Source organism: Camelus bactrianus, chromosome 3, assembly GCF_048773025.1.
Source record: "Camelus bactrianus isolate YW-2024 breed Bactrian camel chromosome 3, ASM4877302v1, whole genome shotgun sequence".
NCBI lineage: Eukaryota > Metazoa > Chordata > Mammalia > Artiodactyla > Camelidae > Camelus > Camelus bactrianus.
In genome coordinates, this window is record NC_133541.1 from 151,748,019 (window position 1) to 151,768,725 (window position 20,707).

Here is a 20,707-nt window from a genome sequence, read left to right on the forward strand (position 1 = left end):
GTAAATATGCCTTGTATGGTGGATGAAAGTTCGGTAATCCACATGCTCACACTCATTAAAGAATGTTTGTCCAATTCGTGATGCATGTGATGTGTTCGGAATACGGAATGTCATAGTGAAGGAAACAATGTACGTTACATATCTATTGGGTAGAAATCGCTTGAAGAGAATTTTTCTGTGAAATGTGCCTCATTTTGAAAACTGCCATTAAGAGAACCCTGTGAAATCTGAGAAAATGCTTCTAAGTGTCAATATGCCTTGAATGGTGAATGAAAGTCCAGTAATCCACATGTTAATAATAGTGTAGTAATTATTTTTTAAACCGTGATTCATGTAACGCTTTTGGAAAACGGAATTTCACGGTAATGAAACTATGTAAATTACAATTCTATTGAGTAGAACACGCTTGAAGACAATTTTTCTGCGAAATGTGCCTCATTTTCAAAACTGCCCTTAGGAGAACACTGTGAAATCTGAGAAAATGCTTCTAAGTGTCAATATGCCTTGAATGGTGAATGAAAGTCCGGTAATCCACATGTTAATAAGAGTGTAGTAATTATTTTGTAAACCGTGATTCAAGTAGTGCTTTTGGAAAATGGAATTTCACGGTAATGAAACTATGTAAATTACAATTCTATTGAGTAGAACGAGCTAGAAGAGAATTTTTCTGTGAAAATTGCATGGTTATCGAATCTGAAGTTTGGAAAAAGGTGCAAAAGGAGAGTAAATATTTGTAGGTGTAAATGTGCCTTTATGTTGCAGGAAAGTTCGGTAATCCACATTTTCACAACATATTAAAGAATCTTTTTCTAATCCGTGGTGCATGTACAGTGTTCAGAACGTGGAATTTCACGGTGATTGAAACAATGTAAATTACTTCTCTATTGGGTAGAACTCGCTCCGAGAGTGTTTTTCTGCGAAAACTTCGTCATTTTTGAAACTGGCGTTTGGAAAACGCTGCAAAATCTGAGAAAATACTTCTAAGAATCAATATTCAATGTATTGTGATGAAAGTTCTGTAATCCACATGCTAACAAATTTGTAGTGAATATTTGTCGAATCCTTTATGCATGTAGCATGTTCGGGACACGGAATTTCACGGGCAGGGAATTTATGTAAATTACATTTCCCTTGGTTAGAAATCACTCCAAGAGTTTTTTCCTGAGAAATAGGCCAGATTTTTGAAACTGACGTTAGGAAAACACTGCAAAAACAGATTACTAGATTCTCGGTGTAAATCTGCCTTGTATGGTGGATGAAAGTTCGGTAATCCTTATGCTAACATCTCTGTAGTGAATATTTGTCGAATCCGTGATGCATGTAGCTTTTTCGGAACACGGAATTTCACGATGACGGGTTCTATGTAAATTGCATGTCTATTGGGTAGAACTCGCTCCAAGAGGATTTTCCTGTGGAAACTGCATGATTTTAGAGACTGACATTAGGAGAAAACTACTAAATCAGAATAAAATTTCTATGTATAAATATGCACTGTAAGGTGGATGAAAGTTCGTTAATACACATGTTCACAACTCATTAAAGAATGTTTGTTGAATCCGTGGTGCATGTAACGTGTTCAGAACACGGAATGTCACGGTGATTGAAACTAGGTAAGTTACATATCTTTTGGGTAGAACTGGCTCCAAGAGCATTTTTCTGCCAAATCTGCCTCATTTTCAAACCTGGCATTAAAACTAACCTGTGAAATCTGAGAAAATTCTTCAAAGTGTCAGTAAGCCTTGTATGGTGGATGAAAGTGCTGTAATCCACTTGCTAGCAACTCTGTAGTGAATATTTGTCGCATCCGAGATGCCTGTAGCGTGTTCGGAACACGGAATTTCACGGTGAGCGAATCCATGTAAATTACAGGTCTATTGGTTAGAACACGCTCCAAGAGGTTTCTGCCGTGAAATCTGCCTCATTTTCAAAACTGGCATTTCGAAAGCTCTGTGAAATCAGAGAAAAAGCTTCTAAGCATCAATATGCCTACTACTGTGATGAAAGTCCTGTAATCCACATGCAAACAACAATGTAGTGTATTTTTGTCGAAAATTCACTGCATGTAGCGTGTTCGAAACACGTAATTTCACAGCGGGAGACTCTATGTAATTTACATATCTATTGGGTAGAACACGCTCCGTTTTTCCTTTGAAAACTGCCTGATTTTCGAAACTGCTATTAGGAAAAAGCTGCGAACTCAAAGTTAATGTTTCTAGGTGTAAATATGCCTTGTATGGTGGATGAAAGTTCTGTAATACACATGTACACAACTCATTAAAAATGTTTGTCAAATCCGGGATGTATGTAGCGTGTTCGGAACACGGACTGTCACGGTGAGGGAAACTATGTAAATTACAAATCTCTTGGTTAGAACACGCTCCAGGAGCATTTTACTGAAAAATCTGCCTCAGTTTAGAAACTGGGGTTTTGAAAATGCTGCAAAATCTGAGTAAATGCTTTAAGGTGACAATATGTCTTCAATGGGTTATTAAAGATGTGTAATTCACATGCTAAGAACTCAGCAGTGAATATTTGTTGAATCCGTGGTGCATGTACCGTTTTCGGAACACGGAATGTTACGGTGACGGTATCTATGAAAATGAGATGTCTATTGGATAGAACATGCACCAAGAGAATTTTTCTGCGAAAACTGCCTGATTTTGGTAACTGACGTTAGGAAAACCTGCGAAATCTAAGTAAATGTTTCTAGGTGTAAATATGCCTTGTATTGTGGTTGAAAAATCGGTAATCCACATGCTCACGCTCATTAAATAATGTTTGTCGAAGCCGTGATGAATGTAACGTTTTCGGAACACGGAAAGTCTCGGTGAGTGAAACTCTGAAAATAACAATTCTACTGGATAGAACTCGCTTGAATTGAATGTTTCTGCGACAATTTCATGATTTTCGAACCTGGATGTTAGGAAAAACCTGCGAAATCAGAATAACTACTTCTAGGTGTAAATATGCCTTGTATGGTGGATGAAAGTTTGGTAATCCACATGCTCACACTCATTAAAGAATGTTTGTCCAATTCGTGATGCATGTGATGTGTTCGGAATACGGAATGTCATAGTGAAGGAAACAATGTACGTTACATATCTATTGGGTAGAAATCGCTTGAAGAGAATTTTTCTGTGAAATGTGCCTCATTTTGAAAACTGCCATTAAGAGAAACCTGTGAAATCTGAGAAAATGCTTCTAAGTGTCAATATGCCTTGAATGGTGAATTAAAGTCCAGTAATCCACATGTTAATAATAGTGTAGTAATTATTTTTTAAACCGTGATTCATGTAACGCTTTTGGAAAACGGAATTTCACGGTAATGAAACTATGTAAATTACAATTCTATTGAGTAGAACACGCTTGAAGACAATTTTTCTGCGAAATGTGCCTCATTTTCAAAACTGCCATTAGGAGAACACTGTGAAATCTGAGAAAATGCTTCTAAGTGTCAATATGCCTTGAATGGTGAATGAAAGTCCGGTAATCCACATGTTAATAAGAGTGTAGTAATTATTTTGTAAACCGTGATTCAAGTAGTGCTTTTGGAAAATGGAATTTCACGGTAATGTAACTATGTAAATTACAATTCTATTGAGTAGATCGAGCTAGAAGAGAATTTTTCTGTGAAAATTGCATGGTTATCGAATCTGAAGTTTCGAAAAAGGTGCAAAAGGAGAGTAAATATTTGTAGGTGTAAATGTGCCTTTATGTTGCAAGAAAGTTCGGTAATCCACATTTTCACAACATATTAAAGAATCTTTTTCTAATCCGTGGTGCATGTACAGTGTTCAGAACGTGGAATTTCACGGTGATTGAAACAATGTAAATTACTTCTCTATTGGGTAGAACTCGCTCCGAGAGTGTTTTTCTGCGAAAACTTCGTCATTTTTGAAACTGGCGTTTGGAAAACGCTGCAAAATCTGAGAAAATACTTCTAAGAATCAATATTCAATGTATTGTGATGAAAGTTCTGTAATCCACATGCTAACAAATTTGTAGTGAATATTTGTCGAATCCTTTATGCATGTAGCATGTTCGGGACACGGAATTTCACGGGCAGGGAATTTATGTAAATTACATTTCCCTTGGTTAGAAATCACTCCAAGAGTTTTTTCCTGAGAAATAGGCCAGATTTTTGAAACTGACGTTAGGAAAACACTGCGAAAACAGATTACTAGATTCTCGGTGTAAATCTGCCTTGTATGGTGGATGAAAGTTCGGTAATCCTTATGCTAACATCTCTGTAGTGAATATTTGTCGAATCCGTGATGCATGTAGCTTTTTCGGAACACGGAATTTCACGATGACGGGTTCTATGTAAATTGCATGTCTATTGGGTAGAACTCGCTCCAAGAGGATTTTCCTGTGGAAACTGCATGATTTTAGAGACTGACATTAGGAGAAAACTACTAAATCAGAATAAAATTTCTATGTATAAATATGCACTGTAAGGTGGATGAAAGTTCGTTAATACACATGTTCACAACTCATTAAAGAATGTTTGTTGAATCCGTGGTGCATGTAACGTGTTCAGAACACGGAATGTCACGGTGATTGAAACTAGGTAAGTTACATATCTTTTGGGTAGAACTGGCTCCAAGAGCATTTTTCTGCCAAATCTGCCTCATTTTCAAACCTGGCATTAAAACTAACCTGTGAAATCTGAGAAAATTCTTCAAAGTGTCAGTAAGCCTTGTATGGTGGATGAAAGTGCTGTAATCCACTTGCTAGCAACTCTGTAGTGAATATTTGTCGCATCCGAGATGCCTGTAGCGTGTTCGGAACACGGAATTTCACGGTGAGCGAATCCATGTAAATTACAGGTCTATTGGTTAGAACACGCTCCAAGAGGTTTCTGCCGTGAAATCTGCCTCATTTTCAAACCTGGCATTTCGAAAGCTCTGTGAAATCAGAGAAAAAGCTTCTAAGCATCAATATGCCTACTACTGTGATGAAAGTCCTGTAATCCACATGCAAACAACAATGTAGTGTATTTTTGTCGAAAATTCACTGCATGTAGCGTGTTCGAAACACGTAATTTCACAGCGGGAGACTCTATGTAATTTACATATCTATTGGGTAGAACACGCTCCGTTTTTCCTTTGAAAACTGCCTGATTTTCGAAACTGCTATTAGGAAAAAGCTGCGAACTCAAAGTTAATGTTTCTAGGTGTAAATATGCCTTGTATGGTGGATGAAAGTTCTGTAATACACATGTACACAACTCATTAAAAATGTTTGTCAAATCCGGGATGTATGTAGCGTGTTCGGAACACGGACTGTCACGGTGAGGGAAACTATGTAAATTACAAATCTCTTGGTTAGAACACGCTCCAGGAGCATTTTACTGAAAAATCTGCCTCAGTTTAGAAACTGGGGTTTTGAAAATGCTGCAAAATCTGAGTAAATGCTTTAAGGTGACAATATGTCTTCAATGGGTTATTAAAGATGTGTAATTCACATGCTAAGAACTCAGCAGTGAATATTTGTTGAATCCGTGGTGCATGTACCGTTTTCGGAACACGGAATGTTACGGTGACGGTATCTATGAAAATGAGATGTCTATTGGATAGAACATGCACCAAGAGAATTTTTCTGCGAAAACTGCCTGATTTTGGTAACTGACGTTAGGAAAACCTGCGAAATCTAAGTAAATGTTTCTAGGTGTAAATATGCCTTGTATTGTGGTTGAAAAATCGGTAATCCACATGCTCACGCTCATTAAATAATGTTTGTCGAAGCCGTGATGAATGTAACGTTTTCGGAACACGGAAAGTCTCGGTGAGTGAAACTCTGAAAATAACAATTCTACTGGATAGAACTCGCTTGAATTGAATGTTTCTGCGACAATTTCATGATTTTCGAACCTGGATGTTAGGAAAAACCTGCGAAATCAGAATAACTACTTCTAGGTGTAAATATGCCTTGTATGGTGGATGAAAGTTTGGTAATCCACATGCTCACACTCATTAAAGAATGTTTGTCCAATTCGTGATGCATGTGATGTGTTCGGAATACGGAATGTCATAGTGAAGGAAACAATGTACGTTACATATCTATTGGGTAGAAATCGCTTGAAGAGAATTTTTCTGTGAAATGTGCCTCATTTTGAAAACTGCCATTAAGAGAAACCTGTGAAATCTGAGAAAATGCTTCTAAGTGTCAATATGCCTTGAATGGTGAATTAAAGTCCAGTAATCCACATGTTAATAATAGTGTAGTAATTATTTTTTAAACCGTGATTCATGTAACGCTTTTGGAAAACGGAATTTCACGGTAATGAAACTATGTAAATTACAATTCTATTGAGTAGAACACGCTTGAAGACAATTTTTCTGCGAAATGTGCCTCATTTTCAAAACTGCCATTAGGAGAACACTGTGAAATCTGAGAAAATGCTTCTAAGTGTCAATATGCCTTGAATGGTGAATGAAAGTCCGGTAATCCACATGTTAATAAGAGTGTAGTAATTATTTTGTAAACCGTGATTCAAGTAGTGCTTTTGGAAAATGGAATTTCACGGTAATGTAACTATGTAAATTACAATTCTATTGAGTAGATCGAGCTAGAAGAGAATTTTTCTGTGAAAATTGCATGGTTATCGAATCTGAAGTTTCGAAAAAGGTGCAAAAGGAGAGTAAATATTTGTAGGTGTAAATGTGCCTTTATGTTGCAAGAAAGTTCGGTAATCCACATTTTCACAACATATTAAAGAATCTTTTTCTAATCCGTGGTGCATGTACAGTGTTCAGAACGTGGAATTTCACGGTGATTGAAACAATGTAAATTACTTCTCTATTGGGTAGAACTCGCTCCGAGAGTGTTTTTCTGCGAAAACTTCGTCATTTTTGAAACTGGCGTTTGGAAAACGCTGCAAAATCTGAGAAAATACTTCTAAGAATCAATATTCAATGTATTGTGATGAAAGTTCTGTAATCCACATGCTAACAAATTTGTAGTGAATATTTGTCGAATCCTTTATGCATGTAGCATGTTCGGGACACGGAATTTCACGGGCAGGGAATTTATGTAAATTACATTTCCCTTGGTTAGAAATCACTCCAAGAGTTTTTTCCTGAGAAATAGGCCAGATTTTTGAAACTGACGTTAGGAAAACACTGCGAAAACAGATTACTAGATTCTCGGTGTAAATCTGCCTTGTATGGTGGATGAAAGTTCGGTAATCCTTATGCTAACATCTCTGTAGTGAATATTTGTCGAATCCGTGATGCATGTAGCTTTTTCGGAACACGGAATTTCACGATGACGGGTTCTATGTAAATTGCATGTCTATTGGGTAGAACTCGCTCCAAGAGGATTTTCCTGTGGAAACTGCATGATTTTAGAGACTGACATTAGGAGAAAACTACTAAATCAGAATAAAATTTCTATGTATAAATATGCACTGTAAGGTGGATGAAAGTTCGTTACTACACATGTTCACAACTCATTAAAGAATGTTTGTTGAATCCGTGGGGCATGTAACGTGTTCAGAACACGGAATGTCACGGTGATTGAAACTAGGTAAGTTACATATCTTTTGGGTAGAACTGGCTCCAAGAGCATTTTTCTGCCAAATCTGCCTCATTTTCAAACCTGGCATTAAAACTAACCTGTGAAATCTGAGAAAATTCTTCAAAGTGTCAGTAAGCCTTGTATGGTGGATGAAAGTGCTGTAATCCACTTGCTAGCAACTCTGTAGTGAATATTTGTCGCATCCGAGATGCCTGTAGCGTGTTCGGAACACGGAATTTCACGGTGAGCGAATCCATGTAAATTACAGGTCTATTGGTTAGAACACGCTCCAAGAGGTTTCTGCCGTGAAATCTGCCTCATTTTCAAACCTGGCATTTCGAAAGCTCTGTGAAATCAGAGAAAAAGCTTCTAAGCATCAATATGCCTACTACTGTGATGAAAGTCCTGTAATCCACATGCAAACAACAATGTAGTGTATTTTTGTCGAAAATTCACTGCATGTAGCGTGTTCGAAACACGTAATTTCACAGCGGGAGACTCTATGTAATTTACATATCTATTGGGTAGAACACGCTCCGTTTTTCCTTTGAAAACTGCCTGATTTTCGAAACTGCTATTAGGAAAAAGCTGCGAACTCAAAGTTAATGTTTCTAGGTGTAAATATGCCTTGTATGGTGGATGAAAGTTCTGTAATACACATGTACACAACTCATTAAAAATGTTTGTCAAATCCGGGATGTATGTAGCGTGTTCGGAACACGGACTGTCACGGTGAGGGAAACTATGTAAATTACAAATCTCTTGGTTAGAACACGCTCCAGGAGCATTTTACTGAAAAATCTGCCTCAGTTTAGAAACTGGGGTTTTGAAAATGCTGCAAAATCTGAGTAAATGCTTTAAGGTGACAATATGTCTTCAATGGGTTATTAAAGATGTGTAATTCACATGCTAAGAACTCAGCAGTGAATATTTGTTGAATCCGTGGTGCATGTACCGTTTTCGGAACACGGAATGTTACGGTGACGGTATCTATGAAAATGAGATGTCTATTGGATAGAACATGCACCAAGAGAATTTTTCTGCGAAAACTGCCTGATTTTGGTAACTGACGTTAGGAAAACCTGCGAAATCTAAGTAAATGTTTCTAGGTGTAAATATGCCTTGTATTGTGGTTGAAAAATCGGTAATCCACATGCTCACGCTCATTAAATAATGTTTGTCGAAGCCGTGATGAATGTAACGTTTTCGGAACACGGAAAGTCTCGGTGAGTGAAACTCTGAAAATAACAATTCTACTGGATAGAACTCGCTTGAATTGAATGTTTCTGCGACAATTTCATGATTTTCGAACCTGGATGTTAGGAAAAACCTGCGAAATCAGAATAACTACTTCTAGGTGTAAATATGCCTTGTATGGTGGATGAAAGTTTGGTAATCCACATGCTCACACTCATTAAAGAATGTTTGTCCAATTCGTGATGCATGTGATGTGTTCGGAATACGGAATGTCATAGTGAAGGAAACAATGTACGTTACATATCTATTGGGTAGAAATCGCTTGAAGAGAATTTTTCTGTGAAATGTGCCTCATTTTGAAAACTGCCATTAAGAGAAACCTGTGAAATCTGAGAAAATGCTTCTAAGTGTCAATATGCCTTGAATGGTGAATGAAAGTCCAGTAATCCACATGTTAATAATAGTGTAATAATTATTTTTTAAACCGTGATTCATGTAACGCTTTTGGAAAACGGAATTTCACGGTAATGAAACTATGTAAATTACAATTCTATTGAGTAGAACACGCTTGAAGACAATTTTTCTGCGAAATGTGCCTCATTTTCAAAACTGCCATTAGGAGAACACTGTGAAATCTGAGAAAATGCTTCTAAGTGTCAATATGCCTTGAATGGTGAATGAAAGTCCAGTAATCCACATGTTAATAAGAGTGTAGTAATTATTTTGTAAACCGTGATTCAAGTAGTGCTTTTGGAAAATGGAATTTCACGGTAATGAAACTATTTAAATTACAATTCTATTCAGTAGAACGAGCTAGAAGAGAATTTTTCTGTGAAAATTGCATGGTTATCGAATCTGAAGTTTGGAAAAAGGTGCAAAAGGAGAGTAAATATTTGTAGGTGTAAATGTGCCTTTATGTTGCAGGAAAGTTCGGTAATCCACATTTTCACAACATATTAAAGAATCTTTTTCTAATCCGTGGTGCATGTACAGTGTTCAGAACGTGGAATTTCACGGTGATTGAAACAATGTAAATTACTTCTCTATTGGGTAGAACTCGCTCCGAGAGTGTTTTTCTGCGAAAACTTCGTCATTTTTGAAACTGGCGTTTGGAAAACGCTGCAAAATCTGAGAAAATACTTCTAAGAATCAATATTCAATGTATTGTGATGAAAGTTCTGTAATCCACATGCTAACAAATTTGTAGTGAATATTTGTCGAATCCTTTATGCATGTAGCATGTTCGGGACACGGAATTTCACGGGCAGGGAATTTATGTAAATTACATTTCCCTTGGTTAGAAATCACTCCAAGAGTTTTTTCCTGAGAAATAGGCCAGATTTTTGAAACTGACGTTAGGAAAACACTGCGAAAACAGATTACTAGATTCTCGGTGTAAATCTGCCTTGTATGGTGGATGAAAGTTCGGTAATCCTTATGCTAACATCTCTGTAGTGAATATTTGTCGAATCCGTGATGCATGTAGCTTTTTCGGAACACGGAATTTCACGATGACGGGTTCTATGTAAATTGCATGTCTATTGGGTAGAACTCGCTCCAAGAGGATTTTCCTGTGGAAACTGCATGATTTTAGAGACTGACATTAGGAGAAAACTACTAAATCAGAATAAAATTTCTATGTATAAATATGCACTGTAAGGTGGATGAAAGTTCGTTACTACACATGTTCACAACTCATTAAAGAATGTTTGTTGAATCCGTGGGGCATGTAACGTGTTCAGAACACGGAATGTCACGGTGATTGAAACTAGGTAAGTTACATATCTTTTGGGTAGAACTGGCTCCAAGAGCATTTTTCTGCCAAATCTGCCTCATTTTCAAACCTGGCATTAAAACTAACCTGTGAAATCTAAGAAAATTATTCAAAGTGTCAGTAAGCCTTGTATGGTGGATGAAAGTGCTGTAATCCACTTGCTAACAACTCTGTAGTGAATATTTGTCGCATCCGAGATGCCTGTAGCGTGTTCGGAACACGGAATTTCACGGTGAGCGAATCCATGTAAATTACAGGTCTATTGGTTAGAACACGCTCCAAGAGGTTTCTGCCGTGAAATCTGCCTCATTTTCAAACCTGGCATTTCGAAAGCTCTGTGAAATCAGAGAAAAAGCTTCTAAGCTTCAATATGCCTACTACTGTGATGAAAGTCCTGTAATCCACATGCAAACAACAATGTAGTGTATTTTTGTCGAAAATTCACTGCATGTAGCGTGCTCGAAACACGTAATTTCACAGCGGGAGACTCTATGTAATTTACATATCTATTGGGTAGAACACGCTCCGTTTTTCCTTTGAAAACTGCCTGATTTTCGAAACTGCTATTAGGAAAAAGCTGCGAACTCAAAGTTAATGTTTCTAGGTGTAAATATGCCTTGTATGGTGGATGAAAGTTCTGTAATACACATGTACACAACTCATTAAAAATGTTTGTCAAATCCGGGATGTATGTAGCGTGTTCGGAACACGGACTGTCACGGTGAGGGAAACTATGTAAATTACAAATCTCTTGGTTAGAACACGCTCCAGGAGCATTTTACTGAAAAATCTGCCTCAGTTTAGAAACTGGGGTTTTGAAAATGCTGCAAAATCTGAGTAAATGCTTTAAGGTGACAATATGTCTTCAATGGGTTATTAAAGATGTGTAATTCACATGCTAAGAACTCAGCAGTGAATATTTGTTGAATCCGTGGTGCATGTACCGTTTTCGGAACACGGAATGTTACGGTGACGGTATCTATGAAAATGAGATGTCTATTGGATAGAACATGCACCAAGAGAATTTTTCTGTGAAAACTGCCTGATTTTGGTAACTGACGTTAGGAAAACCTGCGAAATCTAAGTAAATGTTTCTAGGTGTAAATATGCCTTGTATTGTGGTTGAAAAATCGGTAATCCACATGCTCACGCTCATTAAATAATGTTTGTCGAAGCTGTGATGAATGTAACGTTTTCGGAACACGGAATGTCTCGGTGAGTGAAACTCTGAAAATAACAATTCTACTGGATAGAACTCGCTTGAATTGAATGTTTCTGCGACAATTTCATGATTTTCGAACCTGGATGATAGGAAAAACCTGCGAAATCAGAATAACTACTTCTAGGTGTAAATATGCCTTGTATGGTGGATGAAAGTTCGGTAATCCACATGCTCACACTCATTAAAGAATGTTTGTCCAATTCGTGATACATGTGATGTGTTCGGAATACGGAATGTCATAGTGAAGGAAACAATGTACGTTACATATCTATTGGGTAGAAATCGCTTGAAGAGAATTTTTCTGTGAAATGTGCCTCATTTTGAAAACTGCCATTAAGAGAACCCTGTGAAATCTGAGAAAATGCTTCTAAGTGTCAATATGCCTTGAATGGTGAATTAAAGTCCAGTAATCCACATGTTAATAATAGTGTAGTAATTATTTTTTAAACCGTGATTCATGTAACGCTTTTGGAAAACGGAATTTCACGGTAATGAAACTATGTAAATTACAATTCTATTGAGTAGAACACGCTTGAAGACAATTTTTCTGCGAAATGTGCCTCATTTTCAAAACTGCCCTTAGGAGAACACTGTGAAATCTGAGAAAATGCTTCTAAGTGTCAATATGCCTTGAATGGTGAATGAAAGTCCGGTAATCCACATGTTAATAAGAGTGTAGTAATTATTTTGTAAACCGTGATTCAAGTAGTGCTTTTGGAAAATGGAATTTCACGGTAATGAAACTATGTAAATTACAATTCTATTGAGTAGAACGAGCTAGAAGAGAATTTTTCTGTGAAAATTGCATGGTTATCGAATCTGAAGTTTGGAAAAAGGTGCAAAAGGAGAGTAAATATTTGTAGGTGTAAATGTGCCTTTATGTTGCAGGAAAGTTCGGTAATCCACATTTTCACAACATATTAAAGAATCTTTTTCTAATCCGTGGTGCATGTACAGTGTTCAGAACGTGGAATTTCACGGTGATTGAAACAATGTAAATTACTTCTCTATTGGGTAGAACTCGCTCCGAGAGTGTTTTTCTGCGAAAACTTCGTCATTTTTGAAACTGGCGTTTGGAAAACGCTGCAAAATCTGAGAAAATACTTCTAAGAATCAATATTCAATGTATTGTGATGAAAGTTCTGTAATCCACATGCTAACAAATTTGTAGTGAATATTTGTCGAATCCTTTATGCATGTAGCATGTTCGGGACACGGAATTTCACGGGCAGGGAATTTATGTAAATTACATTTCCCTTGGTTAGAAATCACTCCAAGAGTTTTTTCCTGAGAAATAGGCCAGATTTTTGAAACTGACGTTAGGAAAACACTGCAAAAACAGATTACTAGATTCTCGGTGTAAATCTGCCTTGTATGGTGGATGAAAGTTCGGTAATCCTTATGCTAACATCTCTGTAGTGAATATTTGTCGAATCCGTGATGCATGTAGCTTTTTCGGAACACGGAATTTCACGATGACGGGTTCTATGTAAATTGCATGTCTATTGGGTAGAACTCGCTCCAAGAGGATTTTCCTGTGGAAACTGCATGATTTTAGAGACTGACATTAGGAGAAAACTACTAAATCAGAATAAAATTTCTATGTATAAATATGCACTGTAAGGTGGATGAAAGTTCGTTAATACACATGTTCACAACTCATTAAAGAATGTTTGTTGAATCCGTTGTGCATGTAACGTGTTCAGAACACGGAATGTCACGGTGATTGAAACTAGGTAAGTTACATATCTTTTGGGTAGAACTGGCTCCAAGAGCATTTTTCTGCCAAATCTGCCTCATTTTCAAACCTGGCATTAAAACTAACCTGTGAAATCTGAGAAAATTCTTCAAAGTGTCAGTAAGCCTTGTATGGTGGATGAAAGTGCTGTAATCCACTTGCTAGCAACTCTGTAGTGAATATTTGTCGCATCCGAGATGCCTGTAGCGTGTTCGGAACACGGAATTTCACGGTGAGCGAATCCATGTAAATTACAGGTCTATTGGTTAGAACACGCTCCAAGAGGTTTCTGCCGTGAAATCTGCCTCATTTTCAAACCTGGCATTTCGAAAGCTCTGTGAAATCAGAGAAAAAGCTTCTAAGCATCAATATGCCTACTACTGTGATGAAAGTCCTGTAATCCACATGCAAACAACAATGTAGTGTATTTTTGTCGAAAATTCACTGCATGTAGCGTGTTCGAAACACGTAATTTCACAGCGGGAGACTCTATGTAATTTACATATCTATTGGGTAGAACACGCTCCGTTTTTCCTTTGAAAACTGCCTGATTTTCGAAACTGCTATTAGGAAAAAGCTGCGAACTCAGAGTTAATGTTTCTAGGTGTAAATATGCCTTGTATGGTGGATGAAAGTTCTGTAATACACATGTACACAACTCATTAAAAATGTTTGTCAAATCCGGGATGTATGTAGCGTGTTCGGAACACGGACTGTCACGGTGAGGGAAACTATGTAAATTACAAATCTCTTGGTTAGAACACGCTCCAGGAGCATTTTACTGAAAAATCTGCCTCAGTTTAGAAACTGGGGTTTTGAAAATGCTGCAAAATCTGAGTAAATGCTTTAAGGTGACAATATGTCTTCAATGGGTTATTAAAGATGTGTAATTCACATGCTAAGAACTCAGCAGTGAATATTTGTTGAATCCGTGGTGCATGTACCGTTTTCGGAACACGGAATGTTACGGTGACGGTATCTATGAAAATGAGATGTCTATTGGATAGAACATGCACCAAGAGAATTTTTCTGCGAAAACTGCCTGATTTTGGTAACTGACGTTAGGAAAACCTGCGAAATCTAAGTAAATGTTTCTAGGTGTAAATATGCCTTGTATTGTGGTTGAAAAATCGGTAATCCACATGCTCACGCTCATTAAATAATGTTTGTCGAAGCCGTGATGAATGTAACGTTTTCGGAACACGGAAAGTCTCGGTGAGTGAAACTCTGAAAATAACAATTCTACTGGATAGAACTCGCTTGAATTGAATGTTTCTGCGACTATTTCATGATTTTCGAACCTGGATGTTAGGAAAAACCTGCGAAATCAGAATAACTACTTCTAGGTGTAAATATGCCTTGTATGGTGGATGAAAGTTTGGTAATCCACATGCTCACACTCATTAAAGAATGTTTGTCCAATTCGTGATGCATGTGATGTGTTCGGAATACGGAATGTCATAGTGAAGGAAACAATGTACGTTACATATCTATTGGGTAGAAATCGCTTGAAGAGAATTTTTCTGTGAAATGTGCCTCATTTTGAAAACTGCCATTAAGAGAACCCTGTGAAATCTGAGAAAATGCTTCTAAGTGTCAATATGCCTTGAATGGTGAATTAAAGTCCAGTAATCCACATGTTAATAATAGTGTAGTAATTATTTTTTAAACCGTGATTCATGTAACGCTTTTGGAAAACGGAATTTCACGGTAATGAAACTATGTAAATTACAATTCTATTGAGTAGAACACGCTTGAAGACAATTTTTCTGCGAAATGTGCCTCATTTTCAAAACTGCCATTAGGAGAACACTGTGAAATCTGAGAAAATGCTTCTAAGTGTCAATATGCCTTGAATGGTGAATGAAAGTCCGGTAATCCACATGTTAATAAGAGTGTAGTAATTATTTTGTAAACCGTGATTCAAGTAGTGCTTTTGGAAAATGGAATTTCACGGTAATGTAACTATGTAAATTACAATTCTATTGAGTAGATCGAGCTAGAAGAGAATTTTTCTGTGAAAATTGCATGGTTATCGAATCTGAAGTTTCGAAAAAGGTGCAAAAGGAGAGTAAATATTTGTAGGTGTAAATGTGCCTTTATGTTGCAAGAAAGTTCGGTAATCCACATTTTCACAACATATTAAAGAATCTTTTTCTAATCCGTGGTGCATGTACAGTGTTCAGAACGTGGAATTTCACGGTGATTGAAACAATGTAAATTACTTCTCTATTGGGTAGAACTCGCTCCGAGAGTGTTTTTCTGCGAAAACTTCGTCATTTTTGAAACTGGCGTTTGGAAAACGCTGCAAAATCTGAGAAAATACTTCTAAGAATCAATATTCAATGTATTGTGATGAAAGTTCTGTAATCCACATGCTAACAAATTTGTAGTGAATATTTGTCGAATCCTTTATGCATGTAGCATGTTCGGGACACGGAATTTCACGGGCAGGGAATTTATGTAAATTACATTTCCCTTGGTTAGAAATCACTCCAAGAGTTTTTTCCTGAGAAATAGGCCAGATTTTTGAAACTGACGTTAGGAAAACACTGCGAAAACAGATTACTAGATTCTCGGTGTAAATCTGCCTTGTATGGTGGATGAAAGTTCGGTAATCCTTATGCTAACATCTCTGTAGTGAATATTTGTCGAATCCGTGATGCATGTAGCTTTTTCGGAACACGGAATTTCACGATGACGGGTTCTATGTAAATTGCATGTCTATTGGGTAGAACTCGCTCCAAGAGGATTTTCCTGTGGAAACTGCATGATTTTAGAGACTGACATTAGGAGAAAACTACTAAATCAGAATAAAATTTCTATGTATAAATATGCACTGTAAGGTGGATGAAAGTTCGTTACTACACATGTTCACAACTCATTAAAGAATGTTTGTTGAATCCGTGGGGCATGTAACGTGTTCAGAACACGGAATGTCACGGTGATTGAAACTAGGTAAGTTACATATCTTTTGGGTAGAACTGGCTCCAAGAGCATTTTTCTGCCAAATCTGCCTCATTTTCAAACCTGGCATTAAAACTAACCTGTGAAATCTGAGAAAATTCTTCAAAGTGTCAGTAAGCCTTGTATGGTGGATGAAAGTGCTGTAATCCACTTGCTAGCAACTCTGTAGTGAATATTTGTCGCATCCGAGATGCCTGTAGCGTGTTCGGAACACGGAATTTCACGGTGAGCGAATCCATGTAAATTACAGGTCTATTGGTTAGAACACGCTCCAAGAGGTTTCTGCCGTGAAATCTGCCTCATTTTCAAACCTGGCATTTCGAAAGCTCTGTGAAATCAGAGAAAAAGCTTCTAAGCATCAATATGCCTACTACTGTGATGAAAGTCCTGTAATCCACATGCAAACAACAATGTAGTGTATTTTTGTCGAAAATTCACTGCATGTAGCGTGTTCGAAACACGTAATTTCACAGCGGGAGACTCTATGTAATTTACATATCTATTGGGTAGAACACGCTCCGTTTTTCCTTTGAAAACTGCCTGATTTTCGAAACTGCTATTAGGAAAAAGCTGCGAACTCAAAGTTAATGTTTCTAGGTGTAAATATGCCTTGTATGGTGGATGAAAGTTCTGTAATACACATGTACACAACTCATTAAAAATGTTTGTCAAATCCGGGATGTATGTAGCGTGTTCGGAACACGGACTGTCACGGTGAGGGAAACTATGTAAATTACAAATCTCTTGGTTAGAACACGCTCCAGGAGCATTTTACTGAAAAATCTGCCTCAGTTTAGAAACTGGGGTTTTGAAAATGCTGCAAAATCTGAGTAAATGCTTTAAGGTGACAATATGTCTTCAATGGGTTATTAAAGATGTGTAATTCACATGCTAAGAACTCAGCAGTGAATATTTGTTGAATCCGTGGTGCATGTACCGTTTTCGGAACACGGAATGTTACGGTGACGGTATCTATGAAAATGAGATGTCTATTGGATAGAACATGCACCAAGAGAATTTTTCTGCGAAAACTGCCTGATTTTGGTAACTGACGTTAGGAAAACCTGCGAAATCTAAGTAAATGTTTCTAGGTGTAAATATGCCTTGTATTGTGGTTGAAAAATCGGTAATCCACATGCTCACGCTCATTAAATAATGTTTGTCGAAGCCGTGATGAATGTAACGTTTTCGGAACACGGAAAGTCTCGGTGAGTGAAACTCTGAAAATAACAATTCTACTGGATAGAACTCGCTTGAATTGAATGTTTCTGCGACTATTTCATGATTTTCGAACCTGGATGTTAGGAAAAACCTGCGAAATCAGAATAACTACTTCTAGGTGTAAATATGCCTTGTATGGTGGATGAAAGTTTGGTAATCCACATGCTCACACTCATTAAAGAATGTTTGTCCAATTCGTGATGCATGTGATGTGTTCGGAATACGGAATGTCATAGTGAAGGAAACAATGTACGTTACATATCTATTGGGTAGAAATCGCTTGAAGAGAATTTTTCTGTGAAATGTGCCTCATTTTGAAAACTGCCATTAAGAGAACCCTGTGAAATCTGAGAAAATGCTTCTAAGTGTCAATATGCCTTGAATGGTGAATTAAAGTCCAGTAATCCACATGTTAATAATAGTGTAGTAATTATTTTTTAAACCGTGATTCATGTAACGCTTTTGGAAAACGGAATTTCACGGTAATGAAACTATGTAAATTACAATTCTATTGAGTAGAACACGCTTGAAGACAATTTTTCTGCGAAATGTGCCTCATTTTCAAAACTGCCATTAGGAGAACACTGTGAAATCTGAGAAAATGCTTCTAAGTGTCAATATGCCTTGAATGGTGAATGAAAGTCCGGTAATCCACATGTTAATAAGAGTGTAGTAATTATTTTGTAAACCGTGATTCAAGTAGTGCTTTTGGAAAATGGAATTTCACGGTAATGTAACTATGTAAATTACAATTCTATTGAGTAGATCGAGCTAGAAGAGAATTTTTCTGTGAAAATTGCATGGTTATCGAATCTGAAGTTTCGAAAAAGGTGCAAAAGGAGAGTAAATATTTGTAGGTGTAAATGTGCCTTTATGTTGCAAGAAAGTTCGGTAATCCACATTTTCACAACATATTAAAGAATCTTTTTCTAATCCGTGGTGCATGTACAGTGTTCAGAACGTGGAATTTCACGGTGATTGAAACAATGTAAATTACTTCTCTATTGGGTAGAACTCGCTCCGAGAGTGTTTTTCTGCGAAAACTTCGTCATTTTTGAAACTGGCGTTTGGAAAACGCTGCAAAATCTGAGAAAATACTTCTAAGAATCAATATTCAATGTATTGTGATGAAAGTTCTGTAATCCACATGCTAACAAATTTGTAGTGAATATTTGTCGAATCCTTTATGCATGTAGCATGTTCGGGACACGGAATTTCACGGGCAGGGAATTTATGTAAATTACATTTCCCTTGGTTAGAAATCACTCCAAGAGTTTTTTCCTGAGAAATAGGCCAGATTTTTGAAACTGACGTTAGGAAAACACTGCGAAAACAGATTACTAGATTCTCGGTGTAAATCTGCCTTGTATGGTGGATGAAAGTTCGGTAATCCTTATGCTAACATCTCTGTAGTGAATATTTGTCGAATCCGTGATGCATGTAGCTTTTTCGGAACACGGAATTTCACGATGACGGGTTCTATGTAAATTGCATGTCTATTGGGTAGAACTCGCTCCAAGAGGATTTTCCTGTGGAAACTGCATGATTTTAGAGACTGACATTAGGAGAAAACTACTAAATCAGAATAAAATTTCTATGTATAAATATGCACTGTAAGGTGGATGAAAGTTCGTTACTACACATGTTCACAACTCATTAAAGAATGTTTGTTGAATCCGTGGGGCATGTAACGTGTTCAGAACACGGAATGTCACGGTGATTGAAACTAGGTAAGTTACATATCTTTTGGGTAGAACTGGCTCCAAGAGCATTTTTCTGCCAAATCTGCCTCATTTTCAAACCTGGCATTAAAACTAACCTGTGAAATCTGAGAAAATTCTTCAAAGTGTCAGTAAGCCTTGTATGGTGGATGAAAGTGCTGTAATCCACTTGCTAGCAACTCTGTAGTGAATATTTGTCGCATCCGAGATGCCTGTAGCGTGTTCGGAACACGGAATTTCACGGTGAGCGAATCCATGTAAATTACAGGTCTATTGGTTAGAACACGCTCCAAGAGGTTTCTGCCGTGAAATCTGCCTCATTTTCAAACCTGGCATTTCGAAAGCTCTGTGAAATCAGAGAAAAAGCTTCTAAGCATCAATATGCCTACTACTGTGATGAAAGTCCTGTAATCCACATGCAAACAACAATGTAGTGTATTTTTGTCGAAAATTCACTGCATGTAGCGTGTTCGAAACACGTAATTTCACAGCGGGAGACTCTATGTAATTTACATATCTATTGGGTAGAACACGCTCCGTTTTTCCTTTGAAAACTGCCTGATTTTCGAAACTGCTATTAGGAAAAAGCTGCGAACTCAAAGTTAATGTTTCTAGGTGTAAATATGCCTTGTATGGTGGATGAAAGTTCTGTAATACACATGTACACAACTCATTAAAAATGTTTGTCAAATCCGGGATGTATGTAGCGTGTTCGGAACACGGACTGTCACGGTGAGGGAAACTATGTAAATTACAAATCTCTTGGTTAGAACACGCTCCAGGAGCATTTTACTGAAAAATCTGCCTCAGTTTAGAAACTGGGGTTTTGAAAATGCTGCAAAATCTGAGTAAATGCTTTAAGGTGACAATATGTCTTCAATGGGTTATTAAAGATGTGTAATTCACATGCTAAGAACTCAGCAGTGAATATTTGTTGAATCCGTGGTGCATGTACCGTTTTCGGAACACGGAATGTTACGGTGACGGTATCTATGAAAATGAGATGTCTATTGGATAGAACATGCACCAAGAGAATTTTTCTGCGAAAACTGCCTGATTTTGGTAACTGACGTTAGGAAAACCTGCGAAATCTAAGTAAATGTTTCTAGGTGTAAATATGCCTTGTATTGTGGTTGAAAAATCGGTAATCCACATGCTCACGCTCATTAAATAATGTTTGTCGAAGCCGTGATGAATGTAACGTTTTCGGAACACGGAATGTCTCGGTGAGTGAAACTCTGAAAATAACAATTCTACTGGATAGAACTCGCTTGAATTGAATGTTTCTGCGACAATTTCATGATTTTCGAACCTGGATGTTAGGAAAAACCTGCGAAATCAGAATA